This window comes from Salmo salar, unplaced genomic scaffold (genome assembly GCF_965601325.2).
Source record: "Salmo salar unplaced genomic scaffold, fSalSal1 ptg000687l, whole genome shotgun sequence".
Classification (NCBI taxonomy): domain Eukaryota; kingdom Metazoa; phylum Chordata; class Actinopteri; order Salmoniformes; family Salmonidae; genus Salmo; species Salmo salar.
Genome location: NW_027675464.1, coordinates 306,907 through 329,321, shown reverse-complemented (window position 1 = coordinate 329,321; position 22,415 = coordinate 306,907). Strand labels below are relative to the sequence as shown.

The following is a 22,415-nucleotide window of genomic DNA, read 5'->3' as shown; positions in this document are numbered from 1 at the left end:
CCTGATTTCCCCCCAAATGGATATAAGATTTGTGTTTTGCGTTTAGCTAGTGCGTTGCTATGGATCTTTATTCATTTTGACTGCATGTTTTTCCGTATTGGAGATGAGTTTTGTTTGGGCTCGTTCCAAGGAGACGAGAGTTCTAGAAGCTAGTGGGATTTAGAAAGAGGAGAGTTCTAGAAGCTAGTGGGATTTAGAAAGAGGAGAGTTCTAGAAGCTAGTGAGTTTTAGGAAGACGAGTGTTCTAGAAGCTAGTGAGTTTTAGGAAGACGAGAGTTCTAGAAGCTAGTGGGATTTAGGAAGACGAGTGTTCTAGAAGCTAGTGGGATTTAGGATTCTATAGAAAGAAAAAGGAGAAACAAATAGTCCTATTGTATATTATTATTTAGAAATACGTGTTTTTTTCTTGTTTTTAATTGTTGACATCCAGTAGACACCATGTTTATATTGGTGAAGGTGAATCATTGTAGTTGATTATAATGTGAAATGGAAGTTGTTTTCTGTTGGTGGTGAGCAAATTTGTCCAAAAGAAATGTAGGATATATTTGTTGTCTTAAGGGGGAAGGTGTTACAGGCTTTGGTTTTTCCATTTATGTTTTGAGGTTGGACTTTAGCACGTCTAGCTCGTTAGCACGTCTAGCTCGTTAGCACGTCTAGCTCGTTAGCCCGTCTAGCTCGTTAGCACGTAGGACGCACTGATTGGTGTCACCTCGTTAGTCAGTATGTGTTACACCTGTGCTGGCTTGTCCATCTCGTTAGTGGGAAGGTGTTTCACCTGAGCTGGTCCAGGTTCTATTTAAGAGTGTCTGGCCCAGTGCTCCAGTTGTCTTGATACATGTGGAGAGTCAACACCTTTAGTTGCTCCACCTTTTTGGTTTACTTCCTGTCTTTAAGTTTGGTGTGGGTTTTTCTTTTGTTTGCCTCTTCTTGGGCAGATTTAGTGGGTCTCATGGTGGGTGTCTTTTAGGTCCCAGTTGTTGTTACTAGTCAACTTCCAGTGGACACCCCCATAGTGTCTTTCAGATCCCCTCCTAAAAAACAAGCTTATATTTTGGGTTGGATGTTGCATCCAATTAATATTTTAATCAATGGCATTTCCTTAGAATGTTCATTAGTCTTTCAGTTGTTAGTCTTCTGTTTGTTGTTTACTAAATATTTCTGTTTATTTTCATTTTTATTTTTTTTTCCTGTGAAGCCATTGTGTTGTATCCATGTCTGAAATGTGCTGTATAAATAAAGCTGGATTTGATTTCGTACAAATTAACCCAATGACTGGCCAATCAACAGACTCTTGGTATGAAAAACAGTATCACGTTTCCAGCCTGCTGAAGGCGTGGTGGAGTGGTAAACACCACCCCCGGCTCTACCAGGGGCTTGAGGTGGTCTCCCACAGCTCTGCTTATGTCATGTTCTGTGGACTTGCTGTTCCATTTCTTGACTGCCCCTGCAACACAGAAACACATTTAGTCATATTATATAAAAAACTCAAAGTAATGGATATGGAGCATCTATGGCCTCAGTTACACCTGGCACCTAAATGTGACTTCTGTCATCTGATCTCTCCAAGCTGCATTAGGTTCAGATCTACCAGGATGGGCTTTTGACACAGTCTGGATGCAGTCAGGCCACCAAATATAAATAAGCAATGTAAAGAGATGGGGTGAATGAGGGGAAAAGTAAAGGAAAAACTTTAATGTTACCCATTCCTTGTGTTGTTTGTAATAAATAATAATATATATATATATTTTTAAATCAGTCGGGGTCTAAACTTACTGTTGAGAGTTAGAATAGAAGAATAGACAAGGTGTCATTTAGAAATGTGCATCAGCAGTTTTTCTCTTGAAAAAAATAAAGAGGTGGGGAAAAGTACATTCTACACAAATGACCTTCATTATATCAAAGAACAAATGTGTGTCTGAGGGGAAATTAACTTTCATACAGCCAAAAGGGGTGAAAAGTTATACCAATATCAGTGGACAATTCGCACTGCTGCTGAAACACATCCCCACAGCATGATGCTGCCACCACCATGCTTCATGGTGCACATTTTCCTCCAGACGTGACACTTGGCATTCAGGCCAAAGATCAATCTTAGTTTAATCAGACTAGAGAATCTTGTTTCTCATGGTCTGAGAGTCCTTTAGGTGCCTTTTGGCAAACTCCAAGTGGGCTGTCATATGCCTTTTACTGAGGAGTGGCTTCCGTCTGGCCTCTCTACCATAAAGGCCATTATTGAAAGAGATTGTGATACCTCACATCTCAAAATTGGGTTACTTAATGTTAGATCCCTCACTTCCAAGGCAGTTATAGTCAATGAACTAATCACTGATAATAATCTTGATGTGATTGGCCTGACTGAAACATGGCTTAAGCCTGATGAATTTACTGTGTTAAATGAGGCCTCACCCCCAGGTTACATTAGTGACCATACCCCCCGTGCATCCGGCAAAGGCGGAGGTGTTGCTAACATTTACGATAGCAAATTTCAATTTACAAAAAAAAAAACAACAATGACGTTTTCGTCTTTTGAGCTTCTAGTCATGAAATCTATGCAGCCTACTCACTCACTTTTTATAGCTACTGTTTATAGGCCTCCTGGGCCATATGCAGTGTTCCTCACTGAGTTCCCTGAATTCCTATCGGATCTTGTAGTCATAGCAGATAATATTCTAATTTTTGGTGACTTTAACATTCACATGGAAAAGTCCACAGACCCACTCCAAAAGGCTTTCGGAGCCATCATCGACTCAGTGGGTTTTGTCCAACATGTCTCTGGACCTACTCACTGCCACAGTCATACTCTGGACCTAGTTTTGTCCCATGGAATAAATGTTGTGGATCTAAATGTTTTTCCTCATAATCCTGGACTATCGGACCACCATTTTATTACGTTTGCAATTGCAACAAATAATCTGCTCAGACCCCAACCAAGGAGCATTAAAAGTCGTGCTATAAATTCTCAGACAACCCAAAGATTCCTTGATGCCCTTCCAGACTGCCTCTGCCTACCCAAGGACGTCAGAGGACAAAAATCAGTTAACCACCTAACCGAGGAACTCAATTTAACCTTGCGCAATACCCTAGATGCAGTTGCACCCCTAAAAACTAAAAACATCTGTCATAAGAAACTAGCTCCCTGGTATACAGAAAATACACGAGCTCTGAAGCAAGCTTCCAGAAAATTGGAACGGAAATGGCGCCACACCAAACTGGAAGTCTTCCGACTAGCTTGGAAAGACAGTACCGTGCAGTATCGAAGAGCCCTTACTGCTGCTCGATCATCCTATTTTTCCAACTTAATTGAGGAAAATAAGAACAATCCGAAATTTCTTTTTGATACTGTCGCAAAGCTAACTAAAAAGCAGCCTTCGCAAATGGAGGATGGCTTTCACTTCAGCAGTAATAAATTTATGAACTTCTTTGAGGAAAAGATCATGATCATTAGAAAGCAAATTACAGACTCCTCTTTAAATCTGGGTATTCCTCCAAAGCTCCATTGTCCTGAGTCTGCACAACTCTGCCAGGACCTAGGATCAAGGGAGATACTAAAGTGTTTTAGTACTATATCTCTTGACGCAATGATGAAAATAATCATGGCCTCCAAACCCTCAAGCTGCATACTGGACCCTATTCCAACTAAACTACTGAAAGAGCTGCTTCCTGTGCTTGGCCCTCCTATGTTGAACATAATAAACGGCTCTCTATCCACCGGATGTGTACCAAGCTCACTAAAAGTGGCAGTAATAAAGCCTCTCTTGAAAAAGCCGAATCTTGATCCAGAAATTATAAAAAACTATCGGCCTATATCGAATCTTCCATTCCTCTCCAAAATTTTAGAAAAAGCTGTTGCACAGCAACTGACTGCCTTCCTGAAGACAAACAATGTATACGAAACGCTTCAGTCTGGTTTTAGACCCCATCATAGCACTGAGACTGCACTTGTGAAGGTGGTAAATGACCTTTTAATGACGTCAGACCGAGGCTCTGCATCTGTCCTCGTGCTCCTAGATCTTAGTGCCGCTTTTGATACCATCGATCACCACATTCTTTTGGAGAGATTGGAAACCCAAATTGGTCTACATGGACAAGTTCTGGCCTGGTTTAGATCTTATCTGTCGGAAAGATATCAGTTTGTCTCTGTGAATGGTTTGTCCTCTGACAAATCAATTGTAAATTTCGGTGTTCCTCAAGGTTCCGTTTTAGGACCACTATTGTTTTCACTATATATTTTACCTCTTGGGGATGTCATTCGAAAACATAATGTTAAATTTCACTGCTATGCAGACGACACACAGCTGTACATTTCAATGAAACATGGTGAAGCCCCAAAATTGCCCTCGCTAGAAGCCTGTGTTTCAGACATAAAGAAGTGGATGGCTGCAAACTTTCTACTTTTAAACTCGGACAAAACAGAGATGCTTGTTCTAGGTCCCAAGAAACAAAGAGATCTTCTGTTGAATCTGACAATTAATCTGGATGGTTGTACAGTCGTCTCAAATAAAACTGTGAAGGACCTCGGCGTTACTCTGGACCCTGATCTCTCTTTTGAAGAACATATCAAGACTGTTTCAAGGACAGCTTTTTTCCATCTACGTAACATTGCAAAAATCAGAAATTTTCTGTCCAAAAATGACGCAGAAAAATTAATCCATGCTTTTGTTACTTCTAGGCTGGACTACTGCAATGCTCTACTTTCCGGCTACCCGGATAAAGCACTAAATAAACTTCAGTTAGTGCTAAATACGGCTGCTAGAATCCTGACTAGAACCCAAAAATTTGATCATATTACTCCAGTGTTAGCCTCCCTACACTGGCTTCCTGTTAAGGCAAGGGCTGATTTCAAGGTTTTACTGCTAACCTACAAAGCATTACATGGGCTTGCTCCTACCTATCTTTCCGATTTGGTCCTGCCGTACATACCTACACGTACGCTACGGTCACAAGACGCAGGCCTCCTAATTGTCCCTAGAATTTCTAAGCAAACGGCTGGAGGTAGGGCTTTCTCCTATAGAGCTCCATTTTTATGGAATGGTCTGCCTACCAATGTGAGAGACGCAGACTCAGTCTCAACCTTTAAGTCTTTACTGAAGACTTATCTCTTCAGTAGGTCCTATGATTAAGTATAGTCTGGCCCAGGAGTGTGAAGGTGAACGGAAAGGCTGGAGCAACGAACCGCCCTTGCTGTCTCTGCCTTGCCGGTTCCCCTCTTTCCACTGGGATTCTCTGCCTCTAACCCTTTTACAGAGGCTGAGTCACTGGCCTACTGGTGTTCTTCCATGCCGTCCATGGGAGGGGTGCGTCACTTGAGTGGGTTGAGTCACTGACGTGGTCTTCCTGTCTGGGTTGGCGCCCCCCCCCCCCCCCCCCTTGGGTTGTGCCATGGCGGAGATCGTTGTGGGCTATACTCGGCCTTGTCTTAGGACGGTAAGTTGGTGGTTGGAGACATCCCTCTAGTGGTGTGGGGGCTGTGCTTTGGCAAAGTGGGTGGGGTTATATCCTGCCTGTTTGGCCCTGTCCGGGGGTATCATCGGATGGGGCCACAGTGTCTTCTGATCCCTCCTGTCTCAGCCTCCAGTATTTATGCTGCAGTAGTTTATGTGTCGGGGGGCTAGGGTCAGTCTGTTACATCTGGAGTATTTCTCTTGTCTTATCCGGTGTCCTGTGTGTATTTAAATATGCTCTCTCTAACTCTCTCTTTCTCTCTTTCTGTCTTTCTCTCGGAGGACCTGAGCCCTAGGACCATGCCTCAGGACTACCTGGTATGATGACTCCTTGCTGTCCCCAGTCCACCTGGCCGTGCTGCTGCTCCAGTTTCAACTGTTCTGCCTGCGGCTATGGAACCCTGACCTGTTCACCGGACGTGCTTGTTGCACCCTCGACAACTACTATGATTATTATTATTTGACCATGCTGGTCATTTATGAACATTTTAACATTTTAACATTTTGACCATGTTCTGTTATAATATCCACCCTGCACAGCCAGAAGAGGACTGGCCACCCCTCATAGCCTGGTTCCTCTCTAGGTTTCTTCCTAGGTTTTTGGCCTTTCTAGGGAGTTTTTCCTAGGGAGTTTTTCCTAGCCACCGTGCTTCTTTCACATGCTTTGCTTGCTGTTTGGGGTTTTAGGCTGGGTTTCTGTACAGCACTTTGAGAATATCAGCTGATGTACGAAGGGCTATATAAAAATAAATTTGATTTGATTTGAAATTTGATTGGTGGAGTGCTGCAGAGATGATGGTCCTTCTGGAAGGTTCTCCCAACTCCACATAGGAACTCTGGAGCTCTGTCAGAGTGACCATCGGATTCTTGGTCACCTCCCTGACCAAGGCACTTCTCCCCCGATTGCTCAGTTTGGCCAGGCAGCCAGCTCTGGGAAGAGTCTTGGTGGTTCCAAACTTCTTCCATTTCAGAATGATGGAGGCCACTGTGTTCTTGCAGACATTTTTTGGTACCTTTCCCCAGATCTGTGCCTTGACACAATAATGTCTCAGAGCTCTATGGACAATTCCTTTGACCTCATGGCTTGGTTTTTGCTCTGACATGCACTGTGAACCTTATATAGAGAGGTGTGTGCCTTTCTAAATCATGTCCAACCAATTTAATTTACCACAGGTGGACTCCAATCAAGTTGTAGAAACATCTCAAGGATGATTAATGGAATCAGGATGCATCTGAACTCAATTTCGAGTCTCATAGCAAAGGGTCTGAATACTTAAGTACATTTGTAAAAATGTCTAAAAACCTGCTTTGGGATTGTGTAGAGTTTTCAACAACAAAAAATGTTAACCTTTATTTAACTAGGCAAGTCAGTTAAGAACAAATTCTTATTTTCAATGACAGCCTATGAACAGTGGGTTAACTGCCTTGTTCAGGGGCAGAACAACAGATTTGTCATATCTACAGAGAAACCTAGATTCAAATACTTAGATTTGTGTATTGGGTATATGTTGTCAAATTGTTAGACATTATTTGTTAGATATTACTGCACTGTCTGAGCTAGAAACACAAGCATTTTGCTACACCCGCAATAACATCTGCTCAACATGTGATGTGACCAATAAAATGTGATTTTGATTTGAAATAAACGTCCTATTTATCAAAGGTGCTTTTGGCTGGGGTCAAAATGACTCCAAAGGATTTGAATTTGTTAAAAGTCCATATTGATACAGAAACACTAAACCATGATTTAGATGTATTAACAACCAGTTGATTGACAAAGTCATGAAAAGTGGAAGAATTGAATAAAATACATTTTGGCTATGATAAAAGATATGCCTCTGGGGTCAAAATGATCCATGTCAGAAGTATGGTTCCATGCAAATATGTAGTGGGTGTAAAGTTGGTTTTAAATTCTAACTCATTAAAAACGAATCAATCAACACATGCTTCTCTTTGAACGACTTAATATAATATTAAACTTTCCTGAAATAAATGAAAAATAAACGTTTGGTTCCTCAACTGCGTTGCCCCCTCCAGTCAGCAGATGGCGATGTGCGTCTTTTAGGTTCAGGCGATGCTGCCAGTGTGACGTATAATCTAGTGGACGGGACGCTCCTTCAACAACAACAGCTAGTCAGACACCTCGGTAGCTTTCTAGCAAACATAGCTACAACATTCACGCTCTTTACACTGTTTTGGTGTATATTAGTCGCTGTGTATTAAACACACTTCTGTCGTATGTACTTGTTGACCCATTTAATTATATATTTACGTTGTTTGTAAGCTAGCTGGTTTGCTAAGTTAGCTTAGAACTAGGCTAGTCGCTAATGCTAACTAGCTAACATCCCCGACCATGAGTTCACTAAGCTACTCTCCTGCTAAAGAAGAGGTCTGCTGGACGGAGAAAGAAGCTCTAGTGAAAGAGGAGGAGGAAGAGGAGGCTGTTACAATGCAAAAACAAGTAGAGGATGAGGCTGTTAGCGTGAAAGAAGAAGAGAAAGACGTTTCAGTGAAAGAAGAGGAAGACGCGTTCAGAGTGAAAGAGGAGGAGGATGTTACTGTAAAAGAAGAGGAGGAAGAGAAAGAGGAGGATGCAGTTTATGGAGTGAAAGAGGAAGAGGGGGAGATGACTGTCACATTGGAGGAAGAAGAGGATGTTGGAGATCTGTTTAACACCAGTAAGTACCGTCTCTGCAGTCGTTGAACCAATATGCAGTAAAGGGGTTCTACACTTTAATGTTGTTCTGTAGGAATGGCTGAAGCTACACTGTAACGTGTAGAACATCAAGAGTGGACCATCAACAAAACGTTAACAATTGATCAAATGCATCCAATGACAATGCCTGAAATACTGTAGTCCTCAATATCTCCTATTAGATTAGCCCAAGATGTTCTCTTAAAGGGGCAATCAGCAGTTGTTACATCCATTTTGGGACTTATACATTAATGATATGTACCCATCTGTTTCTTGAAGAAATCACTTATAAATGCCTCATGAGCTTAGTTCAACTGTCGTACCCCATCAGAACCCAAAATATAAGCATTTTTTTACTCCAATGTTTGTCAGGAAATATTAACAAACACTGTATATCCTCAAAACATGGTTAAAACTATAATGTTGATATCATGGATGGTTACATTTCTCCAGCCCCATCCCTCAGCTTTTTACCGAAACGGGCAGGGAGTACGCTTTGATATTGTTTCTACTGCTGATTGCTGCCCCCGTTACTCCTCAAGGTCCAAGGACTGTATGTTATTTTCAGAGGTAGACTCGCTCTGGCAGTCAAAATAATCAAATATTCCATCATCAAATCAAATGTATTTATATAGCCCTTCTTACATCAGCTGAGTGGCAAGTTATCTGACCATTTCTACCAATCTGTGTGCCAGTTGTGATTTTCATATGTACATTTTACTGGAACAGTTTCATTTCATTTATAATAGTATCTCAAAATCATTGCCTGTGATTAATCTACATTCTATCTAAATGAAAATTATACAAATCTAAAAGTAACTTTTATTGCCATCTATGTAAAAAAAAACGCAAGTAAAACTAAATGCATGCTATTCAACCGATCGCTGCCTGCACCTGCCCGCCCGTCCAGCATCAATACTCTGGACGGCTCTGACTTAGAATACGTGAACAACTACAAATACCTGGGTGTCTGGTTAGACTGTAAACTCTCCTTCCAGACTGACTATAAGCATATCCAATCCAAAGTTAAATCTAGAATCGGCGTCCTATATCGCAACAAAGCATCCTTCACTCACGCTGCCAAACACACCCTCGTAAAACTGACCATCCTACCGATCCTCGACTTCGGCGATGTCATCTATAAAATAGCCTCCAACACTCTACTCAACAAACTGGATGCAGTCTATCACAGTGCCATCCGTTTTGTCACCAAAGCCCCATATACTACCCACCACTGCGACCTGTACGCTCTCGTTGGCTGGCCTTCGCTTAATACTCGTTGCCAAACCCACTGGCTACAGGTTATCTACAAGTCTCTGCTAGGTAAAGCCCCGCCTTATCTCAGCTCACTGGTCACCATAGCAGCACCCACTCGTAGCATGCGCTCCAGCAGGTATATCTCACTGGTCACCCCCAAAGCCAATTCCTCCTTTGGTCGTCTTTCCTTACAGTTCTCTGCTGCCAATGACTTGAACGAACTGCAAAAATCTCTGAAGCTGTAGACTCATATCTCCCTCACTAGCTTTAAGCACCAGCTGTCAGAGCAGCTCACAGATCACTGCACCTGTACATAGCCCATCTGTAAACAGCCCATCTATCTACCTACCTCATCACCATACTGTGTTTATTTATTTATCTTGCTCCTTTGCACCCCAGTATCTCTACTTGCACATTAATCTTCTGCACATCTACCATTCCAGTGTTTAATTGCTATATTGTAATTACTTCGCCACCATGGCCTATTTATTGTCTTAACTTACCTCATTTGCCCTCACTGTATATAGACTTTTTGTTTTCTTTTGTTCTACTGTATTATTGACTGTATGTTTTGTTTATTCCATGTGTAACTCTGTGTTGTTGTATGGGTCGAATTGCTATGCTTTATCTTGGCCAGGTCGCAGTTGCAAATGAGAACTTGTTCTCAACTAGCCTACCTGGTTAAATAAAGGTGAAATAAAAAAATAAAAAAAATAAATGATGGGTCCTACAGTAGGTCTATGTTATTGTTAGGTGAAGTTATGGGTCCTACAGTAGGTCTATGTTATTGTTAGGTGAAGTTATGGGTCCTACAGTAGGTCTATGTTATTGTTAGGTGAAGTTATGGGTCCTACAGTAGGTCTATGTTATTGTTAGGTGAAGTTATGGGTCCTACAGTAGGTCTATGTTATTGTTAGGTGAAGTTATGGGTCCTACAGTAGGTCTATGTTGTTGTTAGGTGAAGTTATGGGTCCTACAGTAGGTCTATGTTATTGTTAGGTGAAGTTATGGGTCCTACAGTAGGTCTATGTTGTTATTAGGTGAAGTTATGGGTCCTACAGTAGGTCTATGTTATTGTTAGGTGAAGTTATGGGTCCTACGGTAGGTCTATGTTATTGTTAGGTGATGTTATGGGTCCTACAGTAGGTCTATGTTGTTAGGTGAAGCTATGGGTCCTACAGTAGGTCTATGTTGTTGTTAGGTGAAGTTATGGGTCCTACAGTAGGTATATGTTGTTAGGTGAAGTTATGGGTCCTACAGTAGGTCTATGTTATTGTTAGGTGAAGTTATGGGTCCTACAGTAGGTCTATGTTATTGTTAGGTGAAGTTATGGGTCCTACAGTAGGTCTATGTTATTGTTAGGTGAAGTTATGGGTCCTACAGTAGGTATATGTTGTTAGGTGAAGTTATGGGTCCTACAGTAGGTATATGTTGTTAGGTGAAGTAATGGGTCCTACAGTAGGTCTATGTTGTTAGGTGAAGTTATGGGTCCTACAGTAGGTCTATGTTGTTAGGTGAAGTTATGGGTCCTACAGTAGGTCTATGTTGTTAGGTGAAGTTATGGGTCCTACAGTAGGTCTATGTTGTTGTTAGGTGAAGTTATGGGTCCTACAATAGGTCTATGTTGTTAATAGGTGAAGTTATGGGTCCTACAGTAGGTCTATGTTTTTAGGTGAAGTTATGGGTCCTACAGTAGGTCTATGTTGTTGTTATGGGTCCTACAGTAGGTCTGTGTTATTGTTATGGGTCCTAGAGGACACTATGTGTGTCATGCAACAACAACCAAAGTGCTTCTTCGTTCATTACATAGGTATGATTGTTGTTAGGTGAAGTTATGGGCCAATTTGGCAAAGAGTGTACAAACCCTCATTGTCAGGCTGATGGAAAAGCCAAAGAGCATTTTACTGGTTGAAGTGTTTTTTAAGTACAAAGCAGTTGATTTGCGACAATAACACAAACATATTAAGCAGGAGATTCAAATGAGTCTTACAATTATAATTCAAAGTAGTGTGAAATGAACTCATCATCAACCTGGAAATGGAGGTTACTCCCCTGAGTTTCCCCCATTCACATTCAGAATACATTGTGAAAAACTAAAATCTTTGCTCACCATTTTTGCTCCAGGCAGATATAGTACATCCATAACTAGTGGTTTCCTCATTACCAGATATACTACATCCATAACTAGTGGTTTTCTCATTACCAGATATACTACATCCATAACTAGTGGTTTCCTCATTACCAGATATACTACATCCATAACTAGTGGTCTCCTCATTACCAGATATACTACATCCATAACTAGTGGTTTCCTCATTAGCAGATATACTACATCCATAACTAGTGGTTTCCTCATTAGCAGATATACTACATCCATAACTAGTGGTTTCCTCATTACCAGATATACTACATCCATAACTAGTGGTTTCCTCATTAGCAGATATACTACATCCATAACTAGTGGTTTCCTCATTAGCAGATATACTACATCCATAACTAGTGGTTTCCTCATTAGCAGATATACTACATCCATAACTAGTGGTTTCCTCATTACCAGATATACTACATCCATAACTAGCCATTTCCTCATTAGCAGGGATGAGTTTCTGCAACCAAATTGTGTGCATTGCCCTCGTGCTGCAATTTTAGCAAACACAGAAAGGGGCCTATATTGGTGACCAAAAGTCGTCTGGCACACTGCTTAGAGGTTCAACAACATGAATAACTTATTTCTAGCCTACAATCGTAATGTTACTACGAATGTGAAAACAAGACAAAATATTACTTTTCTTGCTCATTTTAAGACAATTGTCAAATAATTGTAACATTCATTACAGATGTCAATTGTTGTACAACATCATGGCTCCGCTGTTGGCATCACCTTTTACAGTGGATTTCCGCTGTTGTGGGCCTTTAACCATCTGTCTGACTTTGTTGTTCACACAGGAGAGAGATGTGACTATCGTGGATCCTCTGGGGAGCCTCAGCAACCTCATGATGCTGAAGAGGCAGAGAAGAGTCTCTCCAGATCAGAACTCCTCAATAATCACCTGCAGAGATCCACAGGGAAGAGAACTCACTGCTGCTCTGACTGTGGGAAGAGATTCACCTCCTCAGGCATTAAAATTCATCAAAGAATCCACACAGGAGAGAAACCATTTAGCTGTACTCAATGTGGGAAGAGATTTACTACATCTGGCTCTCTGACATTACACCAGAGAACACACACAGGAGAGAAACCTTATAGCTGTGGTCAATGTGGGAAGAGTTTTGGTCAATCTAGCAATCTGACAGTGCACCAGAGAATACATACAGGACAGAAACCCTATAGCTGTGATCAATGTGGGAAGAGTTTTGGTCAATCTAGCAATCTGACAGTGCACCAGAGAACACACACAGGAGAGAAACCTTATAGCTGTGGTCAATGTGGGAAGAGTTTTGGTCTATCTGGATATCTGACAGTGCACCAGAGAACACACACAGGAGAGAAATATTTTGGCTGTGGTCAATGTAACAAGAGATTCTCTGATAAAAGACCTCTGATCAAACATCAGAAAATACATTAAGGAGTTGTTTCATGATATCAATGAATTAATGTCACATTGTAGAATGTTTTAACATTGTAGTAGGAGTATATTAATGATGTCACAATGTAGAACCCTAAACGTTTGTCCCCTGTTCTATTGATTTCAACATGATATGGATATTAACCTCAGGGGGAAAATCTAGGCTCTGAATTGAAAGAGTTACTATTTATGAGATTTAACTAAAAGTGACTAACACAAAAAGAGTTGTGTTACACTTACCATGTTGGTGACCCACTGGAATCAAAATGTATCTGGCTGTTTTCTACAAATTGTCCTCTAACCAGGGATGTACACACTATTCCCAGATTCTGTGTGGTTTTTGAGCTGTTAGTTTTAACAGGACGTGCAACGTCATCTCCTTCCTCGCGGCACAATTGATTTCAACATGATATCGATGAGTTATGACAAATAAGTGTTGTGTTCCTTTGTTTAGGGACCCCTACATTTAAATGCATCACTCCAAAATGTAGCTGACTGTCTTCTGCAGGTTGTCCTCTAACCAGTGAGGTGAAATATATCTCCATTTCCGTGTGTTTTTTGTTTTGTTGTGTTAGTTTCAAGAGCAGGTTCAACCTGATTTCCCCCCAAATGGATATAAGATTTGTGTTTTGCGTTTAGCTAGTGCGTTGCTATGGATCTTTATTTATTTTGACTGCACGTTTTTCCGTATTGGAGATGAGTTTTGTTTGGGCTCGTTCCAAGGAGACGAGAGTTCTAGAAGCTAGTGGGATTTAGAAAGAGGAGAGTTCTAGAATCTAGTGAGTTTTAGGAAGACGAGAGTTCCAGAAGCTAGTGAGTTTTAGGAAGACGAGAGTTCTAGAAGCTAGTGAGTTTTAGGAAGACGAGAGTTCTAGAAGCTAGTGAGTTTTAGGAAGACGAGAGTTCTAGAAGCTAGTGAGTTTTAGGAAGACGAGAGTTCGAGAAGCTAGTGGGATTTAGGAAGACGAGAGTTCGAGAAGCTAGTGAGTTTTAGGAAGACGAGAATTCTAGAAGCTAGTGAGTTTTAGGAAGACGAGTGTTCTAGAAGCTAGTGAGTTTTAGGATTCTATAGAAAGAAAAAGGAGAAACAAATAATACTATTGTATATTATTATTTAGAAATACGTGTTTTTTTCTTGTTTTTAATTGTTGACATCCAGTAGACACCATGTTTATATTGGTGAAGGTGAAGCATTGTAGTTGATTATAATGTGAAATGGAAGTTGTAGAGATACTCTGAATGATTGGCTATGAAAAGCCAACTGACATTTACTCCTGAGGTACTTGTTGCACCCTCGACAACCACTGTGATTATTATTATTTGACCCTGCTGGTCATCTATGAACATTTAAACATCTTGGCCATGTTCTGTTATAATATCCACCCTGCACAGCCAGAAGAGGACTGGCCACCCCTCATAGCCTGGTTCCTCTCTAGGTTTCTTCCTAGGTTTTGGCCTTTCTAGGGAGTTTTTCCTAGGGAGTTTTTCCTCGGCACCGTGCTTCTACACCTGCATTGTTTGTTGTTTGGGGTTTTAGGCTGGGTTTCTGTACAGTACTTTGAGATATCAGCTGATGTAAGAAGGGCTATATAAATACATTTGATCTGAATTGATTGATTGTACAACTGAATGCATTCAACTGAAATGTGTCTTGGGTACATATTGGTGTTGCCTGGTTAGTCAGTATGTGTTACACCTGTGCTGGCTTGTCCATCTCGTTAGTGGGAAGGTGTTTCACCTGAGCTGGTCCAGGTTCTATTTAAGAGTGTCTGGCCCAGTGCTCCAGTTGTCTTGATACATGTGGAGAGGCAACACCTTTAGTTGCTCCACCTTTTTGGTTTACTTCCTGTCTTTAAGTTTGGTGTGGGTTTTTCTTTTGTTTGCCTCTTCTTGGGCAGATTTAGTGGGTCTCATGGTGGGTGTCTTTTAGGTCCCAGTTGTTGTTACTAGTCAACTTTCAGTGGACACTGAGAGAGCAAAATTGCAACATTGTTATAATACTTTTATTGCATCAAATGGTTGTTTTATGCAACAGAATAGAGGGTTCTTAGAACTATTGTGTCTGTGTGTTCTACTGAGGATGGGCCTCTGGGAGAAAACACTGACAGGAGATTTACAATGTCTTTTGGGTGATAAAACCTAAAGAGACTGCATTCCAGAACATGAGTTAATGTTTCTGTTCTATATGGTACCAGGGAGAGATGACCTCAGGGCCAGACCCTGGTCTCTACATAAAGAGTACTGTTTTTACAGCAGATACTGTCTGCTGAGAATTATAAGCATCTTTCATACAAATCTTAACCTTGTGACCCGTTCTATACATCTGTTGTTGGTCATGTAGGTTGAAAGGGGTGTATCTTGGCTGTAAAAGACCTTTGTACTTTTGTATTGTGGCTCTCAATGAATCATCTGGGGGTGATTCGTCGACCAGCCATCATTTATCGTAGAGCACTCAATTGATTCACTTTATATGTGTACGTTGTATTGACCTGCTCCCTTATAAGTGAATAAAGATTGATTTTAAGAATAACTCTGACTTGTGTCATAAGTTTGTCTCCTCATTTGATATTAAAGAAATTAACCACCACATTTGGCGATGGGAATGTGAATCTTGACTTGGTGACCGCTCCTGACGACCTGGGTAAAGGGTGCATGAGGGATCCCTCAAACTTGGGATCTCAGGGAAACCACACAGACCATTTATGATAGTACGGTGCACCTGTAATTGTTTTAAACCTGTAATTGTTTTAAACCTGGACCCCATTTTAGAAGTATTGAAATATGTACATGTATGAGTTACATTATCCTAGGAACTAACCATGAGATAGAAATGTGAAGATATTCCTGCAGGTTAAAATATTGTTGAAAAACAACTAATTGATTAGGTATGTTTGGGAATAGCATTGTGTGACTGTGATATGAGAGTTGTGTGACTGTGGTATGAGAGTTGTGTGACTGTGGATATGAGAGTTGTGTGACTGAGTCTTAATCTGATGTTTGGATAGTAACATAGAGATCTATAGTTCCTCACAGAGATTTATAGTTCCTCCTAGAGATCTATTGTTCCTCACAGAGATCTATAGTTCCTCACAGAGATTTATAGTTCCTCCTAGAGATCTATTGTTCCTCACAGAGATCTATAGTTCCTCACAGAGATCTATAGTTCCTCACAGAGATCTATAGTTCCTCACAGAGATCTATAGTTCCTCCTAGAGATCTATAGTTCCTCCTAGAGGTCTATAGTTCCTCACAGAGATCTATAGTTCCTCACAGAGATCTATAGTTCCTCCTAGAGATCTATAGTTCCTCACAGAGATCTATAGTTCCTCACAGATATCTATAGTTCCTCCTAGAGATCTATAGTTCCTCCTAGAGATCTATAGTTCCTCCTAGAGATCTATAGTTCCTCACAGAGATCTATAGTTCCTCACAGAGATCTATAGTTCCTCACAGAGGTCTGTAGTTCCTCACAGAGATCTGTTGTTCATCCTAGATGTCTGTAGTTCCTCACAGAGATCTATAGTTCCTCCTAGAGGTCTATAGTTCCTCCTAGAGGTCTATAGTTCCTCCTAGAGGTCTATAGTTCCTCCTAGAGATCTATAGTTCCTCACAGAGATCTATAGTTCCTCCTAGAGATCTATAGTTCCTCACAGAGATCTATAGTTCCTCCTAGAGATCTATAGTTCCTCTCAGAGATCTATAGTTCCTCTCAGAGATCTATAGTTCCTCACAGAGATCTATAGTTCCTCACAGAGGTCTGTAGTTCCTCACAGAGATCTGTAGTTCCTCCTAGAGGTCTATAGTTCCTCACAGAGGTCTGTAGTTCCTCACAGAGATCTATAGTTCCTCCTAGAGGTCTATAGTTCCTCCTAGAGGTCTATAGTTCCTCCTAGAGATCTATAGTTCCTCACAGAGATCTATAGTTCCTCCTAGAGATCTATAGTTCCTCCTAGAGGTCTATAGTTCCTCCTAGAGGTCTATAGTTCCTCACAGAGATCTATAGTTCCTCTCAGAGATCTATAGAAACTTCCGGGTTTGGAGCGAGTAGTCGTGCTTCACTTCGCTCCGCAGGTAATATTACAATTCACTACATTACAACGGTTTGATTTGTTTGATCTGAGCAATTTTAGCTAGCTACATAGCTGTCTTTGCTGTCGTTGTATCAAAGATAGTGGTGTAGTTTAGAGAAATTATCGAGGTTAGCTAGCCAGCTATTTTCATCCGCCGCGACACCGTTTTCCAAACCTAGTCATCACCACAGCCACTGCTAGCTAGCCTACATTACCAATAGCAGCACTGTAGCACTGTAGAAACTAAATACATTACAACGGAACGATTTGATTAGTGTAGTGTTAGATAGCTACATAGTTGTCTTTGCTGTCTTTGTATCAAAGATAATTGTGTAGTTTACCGCCAACTTTAGAGAAATTATCGAGGTTAGCTAGCCAGCTCGCAGCGGCGCCGTTTTCCTAACAGTCAACTCCACAGCCACCGCTAGTTAGCCAACTTTACCAATAGCAGCACTGTAGCACTGCAGAAACTAATACATTACAACGGAACGATTTGATTAGTGTAGTGTTAGCTAGCTACATAGCTGTCTTTGCTGTCTTTGTGTAGTTTAGAGTAATTTTCGAGGTTAGCTAGCCAGCTATTTTCGTCCGCCGCGACGCTGTTTTCTAAACCTAGTCAAACTTAGTCAACACCACTGCTAGCTAGCCAACTTTACCGACTAGCAGCACTGTAGAAACTCAATACATTACAAAGGAACGTCTTGATTAGTGTTACGTTAGCTAGCTGCATAGTTGCCTTTGTATCATGATAAAGGTGTAGTACAGATAAACTATCGAGGTTACCTAGTCCCTGTGCGCACAACCCACATGGAGTTCCAGGTCTCCGGCAGCCTCTGGAACTGCCGGTCTGTGGCCAACAAGGCAGAGTTCATCTCAGCCTATGCTACGCTCCAGTCCCTCGACTTCTTGGCGCTGACGGAAACATGGATTACCACAGAAAACACTGCTACTCCTACTGCTCTCTCCTCGTCTGACCACGTGTTCTCGCATACCCCGAGAGCATCTGGCCAGCGGGGGGTGGCACTGGAATCCTCATCTCTCCCAAGTGGACATTCTCTCTTTCTCCCCTGACCCATCTGTCTATCTCCTCCTTTGAATTCCATGCTGTCACAGTCACTAGCCCATTCAAGCTTAACATCCTTATCATTTATCGCCCTCCAGGTTCCCTTGGAGAGTTCATCAATGAGCTTGACGCCTTGATAAGTTCCTTTCCTGAGGATGGCTCACCCCTCACAGTTATGGGTGACTTTAACCTCCCCATGTCAACCTTTGACTCATTCCTCTCTGCCTCCTTCTTTCCACTCCTCTCCTCTTTTGACCTCACCCTCTCACCCTCCCCCCTACTCACAAGGCAGGCAATACGCTTGACCTCATCTTTACTAGATGCTGTTCTTCCACTAATCTCATTGCAACTCCCCTCCAAGTCTCCGACCACTACCTTGTATCCTTTTCCCTCTCGCTCTCCTCCAACACTTCTCACTCTGCCCCTACTCGGGTGGTATTGCGCCGTCGCAACCTTCGCTCTCTCTCTCCCGCTACTCTCTCCTCTTCCATCCTATCATCTCTTCCCTCTGCTCAATCCTTCTCCAACCTATCTCCTGATTCTGCCTACTCAACCCTCCTCTCCTCCCTTTCTGCATCCTTTGACTCTCTATGTCCCCTATCCTCCCGGCCGGCTCGGTCCTCCCCTCCTGCTCCGTGGCTCGACGACTCAGTGCGAGCTCACAGAACAGGGCTCCGGGCAGCCGAGCGGAAATGGAGGAAAACTAGCCTCCCTGCGGACCTGGCATCCTTTCACTCCCTCCTCTCTACATTTTCTTCCTCTGTTTCTGCTGCTAAAGCCAATTTCTACCACTCTAAATTCCAAGCATCTGCCTCTAACCCGAGGAAGCTCTTTGCTACCTTCTCCTCCCTCCTGAATCCTCCTCCCCCTCCCCCCTCCTCCTTCTCTGCGGATGACTTCGTCAACCATTTTGAAAAGAAGGTTGACGACATCCGCTCCTCGTTTGTTAAGTCAAACGACACCGCTGGTCCTGCTCACATTGCCCTACCCTATGCTTTGACCTCTTTCTCCCCTCTCTCTCCAGATGAAATCTTGCGACTTGTGACGGCCGGCCGCCCAACAACCTGCCCGCTTGACCCTATCCCCCCACTCTCCTCCAGACCATTTCCGGAGACCTTCTCCCTTACCTCACCTCGTTCATCAACTCATCCTTGACCACTGGATATGTCCCTTCCATCCTCAAGAGAGCGAGAGTTGCACCCCTTCTCAAAAAACCTACACTCCATCCCTCCGATGTCAACAACTACAGACCAGTATCCCTTCTTTCTTTCCTCTCCAAAACTCTTGAGCGTGCCGTCCTTGGCCAGCTCTCTTGCTATCTCTTTCAGAATGACCTTCTTGATCCAAATCAGTCAGGTTTCAAGTCTGGTCATTCAACTGAGACTGCTCTTCTCTGTGTCACGGAGGCTCTCCGCACTGCTAAAGCTAACTCTCTCTCCTCTGCTCTCATCCTTTTAGACCTATCTGCTGCCTTTGATACTGTGAACCACCAGATCCTCCTCTCCACCCTCTCCGAGTTGGGCATCTCCGGCGCGGACCACTCTTGGATTGCGTCCTACCTGACAGGTCGCTCCTACCAGGTGGCGTGGCGATAATCTGTCTCCGCACCACGTGCTCTCACCACTGGTGTCCCCCAGGGCTCAGTTCTCGGCCCTCTCCTATTCTCGCTATACACCAAGTCACTTGGCTCTGTCATATCCTCACATAGTCTCTCCTATCATTGCTATGCAGACAACACACAATTAATCTTCTCCTTTCCCCCTTCTGATAACCAGGTGGCGAATCGCATCTCTGCATGTCTGGCAGACAAATCAGTGTGGATGACGGATCACCACCTCAAGCTGAACCTCGGCAAGACGGAGCTGCTTTTCCTCCCGGGGAAGGACTGCCCGTTCCATGATCTCGCCATCACGGTTAACACCTCCATTGTGTCCTCCTCCCAGAGTGCTAAGAACCTTGGCGTGACCCTGGACAACACCCTGTCGTTCTTCGCTAAAATCAAGGCGGTGACCCGATCCTGTAGGTTCATGCTCTACAACATTCGCAGAGTACGACCCTGCCTCACACAGGAAGCGGCGCAGGTCCTAATCCAGGCACTTGTCATCTCCCGTCTGGATTACTGCAACTCCCTGTTGGCTGGGCTCCCTGCCTGTGCCATTAAACCCCTACAACTCATCCAGAACTCCGCATCCCGTCTGGTGTTCAACCTCCCCAAGTTCTCTCACGTCACCCCGCTCCTCCGCTCACTCCACTGGCTTCCAGTTGAAGCTCGCATCCACTACAAGACCATGGTGCTTGCCTACGGAGCTGTGAGGGGAACGGCACCTCCGTACCTTAAGGCTCTGATCAGTCCCTACACCCTAACGAGGGCACTGCGTTCATCCACCTCTGGCCTGCTGGCCCCCTACCTCTGCGGAAGCACAGTTCCCGCTCAGCCCAGTCAAAACTGTTCGCTGCTCTGGCACCCCAATGGTGGAACAAGCTCCCTCACGACGCCAGGACAGCGGAGTCAATCACCACCTTCCGGAGACACCTGAAACCCCACCTCTTTAAGGAATACCTAGGATAGGATAAAGTAATCCTTCTAACCCCCCCCCCCCCCCCTCCCCTAAAAAGATTTAGATGCTCTATTGTAAAGTGGTTGTTCCACTGGATATCATAAGGTGAATGCACCAATTTGTAAGTCGCTCTGGATAAGAGCATCTGCTAAATGACTTAAATGTAAATGTATAGTTCCTCTCAGAGATCTATAGTTCCTCACAGAGATCTGTATCAAATACAATTTATTTATATAGCCCTTCTTACATCAGCTGATATCTCAAAGTGCTGTACAGAAACCCAGCCTAAAACCCCAAACAGCAAGCAATGCAGCTGTAGAAGCACGGTGGCTAGGAAAAACTCCCTAGAAAGGCCAAAACCCAGAAAGAAACCTAGAGAGGAACCAGGCTATGAGGGGTGGCCAGTCCTCTTCTGGCTGTGCCGGGGTGGAGATTATAACAGAACATGGCCAAGATGTTCAAATGTTCATAAATGACCAGCATGGTCAAATAATAATAATCATAGTAGTTGTCAAGGGTGCAACAAGTCAGCAACTCAAGAGTAAGTGTTATATATTATATGCAACATTTTGCTGCGTGGCAATACTGTGTTGGGATTCTGAAGGGCATTTATACAAAAGAGGTAGTCTAGACACTGTATTAATACCATTATGCATTTGAATCCCATCTAGAGCTACCATCTAAGATATTAATTTCCCTCCACAAGGGGGCGGACATGTAACGTTTCCAAAATGGGATAGTATTGTACATGTAACGTTTCCAAAATGGGATAGTATTGTCTATGTAACGTTTCCAAAATGGGATAGTATTGTACATGTAACGTTTCCAAAATGGGATAGTATTGTACATGTAACGTTTCCTAAATGGGATAGTATTGTACATGTAACGTTTCCAAAATGGGATAGTATTGTACATGTAACGTTTCCAAAATGGGATAGTATTATCCATGTAACGTTTCCAAAATGAGATAGTATTGTACATGTAACGTTTCCAAAATGGGATAGTATTGTCCATGTAACGTGTCCAAAATGGGATAGTATTGTCCATGTAACGTTATGCCCCCTTGTGAGTTAATAGTATTGCATGCTGTAGCAGGCTATATAAAGAGGAAGACCTCCATTGACGATTCAGTTCGTTGTAACATCTCGTCTGGACAGGTCACCGTCCTTAGTTAGTTAGTTAGTTAGTTAGTTAACGAAGCTAGTTGTACATGTAGATTGGAAACTTACGTTAATGAGTGTAAAGCCATGTTGTCTTTATGGAAACGATATACAATATATGGGAAAGAATATAGTTGAGGAAATAATCCAAACCTAGTTGTGCCTAGTTAGGACATAACGTTAGCTAGCTAGCTAACGGTACTGTACTGTAGCTCATACAACGCCGACGGTCAAACCCGGCTTTCTAATATTTACGTTAATTAACTATAGTAACGTTATGGAAGATATTCACAGAAAACCATCATTGTCTTCGTTATTCATTATTAGTATGTTATATTATTATAATACATTATTTCGAGACATATTCAGAGCCAAACATCAACCCAACTTAACCTTTTTAACTGTTGTCGCATCCAAACTTGTCACCATCGTTTTCAGTTGTAATTGCGAAGTTCCCGGAAGAAGTCCAGCAACAACGGAGGTTCCTCGATGAACCCACCTTCTAACAAGTTCTTTGAAGAACCTTTTGGGGCTGTTTTTCATTGACCAAGAACCCTACGGTTCTTAGGGGATCTGAGAACAACTCCAGTTGAACCCTTCATTTT

General features: G+C 42.6%; 1 protein-coding gene across 1 annotated transcript in view; it reads right to left on the bottom strand.

Annotated features, from left to right (window-relative positions):
- LOC145877130 (uncharacterized) overlaps positions 1–22,415 on the bottom strand; it is a 167,746-nt gene that overhangs the window by 10,406 nt on the left and 134,925 nt on the right. The window lies entirely within an intron of this gene.